Source organism: Bison bison, unplaced genomic scaffold (genome assembly GCF_000754665.1).
Source record: "Bison bison bison isolate TAMUID 2011002044 unplaced genomic scaffold, Bison_UMD1.0 scf7180017864462, whole genome shotgun sequence".
Taxonomy (NCBI): domain Eukaryota; kingdom Metazoa; phylum Chordata; class Mammalia; order Artiodactyla; family Bovidae; genus Bison; species Bison bison.
Window position 1 is genome coordinate 2523961 of NW_011495024.1, and position 2674 is coordinate 2526634.

A 2674-nucleotide genomic window follows, 5' to 3' on the forward strand; every position below is an offset into this window, starting at 1 on the left:
AAGTTTCAGCTTTAGCATCATTCCTTCCAAAGAAATCCCAGGGCTGATCTCCTTCAGGATGGACTGGTTGGATCTCCTTGCAGTCCAAGGAACTCTAAAGAATCTTCTCCAACACCACAGTTCAAAAGCATCAATTCTTCGGCGCTCAGCTTTCTTCACAGTCCAACTCTCACATCCATACATGACCACAGGAAAAACCATAGCCTTGACTAGACAAACCTTTGTTGGCAAAGTAATGTCTCTGCTTTTGAATATGCTATCTAGGTTGGTCATAACTTTCCTTCCAAGGAGTAAGCGTCTTTTAATTTCATGGCTGCAGTCACCATCTGTAGTGATTTTGGAGCCCCCCAAAATAAAGTCTGACACTGTTTCCACTGTTTCCCCATCTATTTCCCATGAAGTGATGGGACCAGATGCCATGATCTTCATTTTCTGAATGTTGAGCTTTAAGCCAACTTTTTCACTCTCCTCTTTCACTTTCATCAAGAGGCTTTTGAGTTCCTCTTCACGTTCTGCCATAAGGGTGGTATCATCTGCATATATGAGGTTATTGATATTTCTCCCAGCAATCTTGATTCCAGCTTGTGCTTCTTCCAGCCCAGTGTTTCTCATGATGCATAGAAGTTAAATAAGCAGGGTGACAATATACAACCTGGACGTACTCCTTTTCCTATTTGGAACCAGGCTGTTGTTCCATGTCCAGTTGTAACTGTTGCTTGATGAGATCATTAGAGTGGGTCCTAATCTAACATGACTGGTCAAAGTGAAAGTCGCTCATCTGTGTCCAACTGTTTGCAACCCCATGGACTATACAGTCCATGGAATTTTTCAAGCCAGAATACTAGAGTGGGTAGCCTTTCCCTTCTCCCGGGGATCCCTTCATCCCAACCTAGGGATCGAACCCAGGTCTCCCACATTGCAGGTGGATTCTTTACCAGTTGAGCCACAACGGAAGCCCAAGAATACTGGAGTGGGTAGCCTATCCCTTCACCAGCAGATCTTCCCAACCCAGGAATCGAACCAGGGTCTACTGCATTGCAGGTGGATTGTTTACCAACTGAGCTATCAGGGAAGCCCTGGAGTTAGTATATAAAGAGGAAATTTGGATACAGAACACATATGAAGATGAAGGTATCTTTGCATAACTGTCACTCACTTCACTTGTTTCTTAATAGTGGTGGTTTACCCACTAAGTTGTGTCCGACTGTTGCGACCCAATGGACTATAACATGCCAGGCTCCTCTGTTCATGGGGATTCTCCAGGCAAGAATACTTAAGTGGGTTGCCATTTCCTTCTCCAGGGGACCTTCCCCACCCAGAGATAGAACCCAGGTCACCTGCCTTGCAGGTGGTCTCCTGCATTGTCGGCAGATTCTTTACCAACAGAGCCACCAGGAAAACCTTGTTTCTTCAACCCACCCTATACTGAGTCCATGGTGATGTGGTTAGAAAAGGCTCTCTGGAGGAAGTAACCAACCCCCTTACAGAAGAATAGGATTTGGCCAACTGTTGGAGTCAGGGGTGGAAAGCTTTCCTTGGCAACAGTAGTTAAGAGGTGTTAACATTCATTTAACACCTCTTAAGGGACAAGTCAATGAGGTGAGCTAGGGTAGGAGTTTGCACTTTATCCTCAGAACAACGACGGCAAGAGAGAAAGGGAAAGGAGAGAGTAACTAGAAAAGGAGCTTGACACCAAAGGCACCTGATGAAGCACCGGAAACTTAAGAGCAGGGTGCAAGAACTAAATAATTGGTTGGAAACGCACGGCTGGTCTATGTTCCACCGGTGCGGGGCCGGGAGGGGGAGGACGCTGTTTGAAAGAGAACACACGATTAGGAACAAAGTCGACTATTAACTTGAGATGAGAAAATAAATCACAAGATATTACTGGAGTCTTGGAGATACCGGTCTCTTTCTTCTGTTTACCGAAACCGCTTGCCTAGAACGGCTTCCAGAGGGCAGCTTGGCGAGCCCGCTCCTCCACGGCACTCTACAACTCCAGCACCCCTAAGGTGATGGTAGAGAGGCCCCCTGGGGATGTAGACTGAGTCATGACCTCCGAGGAGCGACTCCTCTGCCACGGCCAAACGAGAGGGCTTGTCTGTCTGATGCGCAGACCGCCCTGCTGCACGGGTGGCAGGGGTTGCATCGGAATCAGAGGCGGTCACCCCCACTCTGAAGTCGGGGGGCTCCCTCCGAGGCTGCCCTAGCTGCTTTCCCGGGAGGTGAGGGGTGAGCATCCCCACCCCGCCGCGGGAGCACCGTGTGGGGCGCTCCCTGTGGCTCTCCGGGAGGAAAGAGCCGTGCTTACCACCGAGACCAGGCGGCAGTCATAGGGACCATTCTTTTCCTCACTCGGCGTATACAAACCTGACCTCAAAAACACAAACCCTGTCTTTGGCATTTCTGGATTTAGAAATAAACATCACTCCAGTATGAAAAAGGAAAAATGGCAGTGACTTCATTGCCACAGAGTCGTAAAGTTTTATTTTGAAAGTAAAAAAAAAATGTTTTTTGTAACGTTTGTCGCTGTTGAAATAAAATAACTTCTTGTTGCAAAACAACAAGTAACCATCAGCGGAGAGCGCGAAGCGCGGGCATCTGTCCGGTGGGCGACGCTGCAGCGGGTGGTTCTGCGGGGGCTACAGGCGGGCGGCGCGGGGGCGCGCGGGGC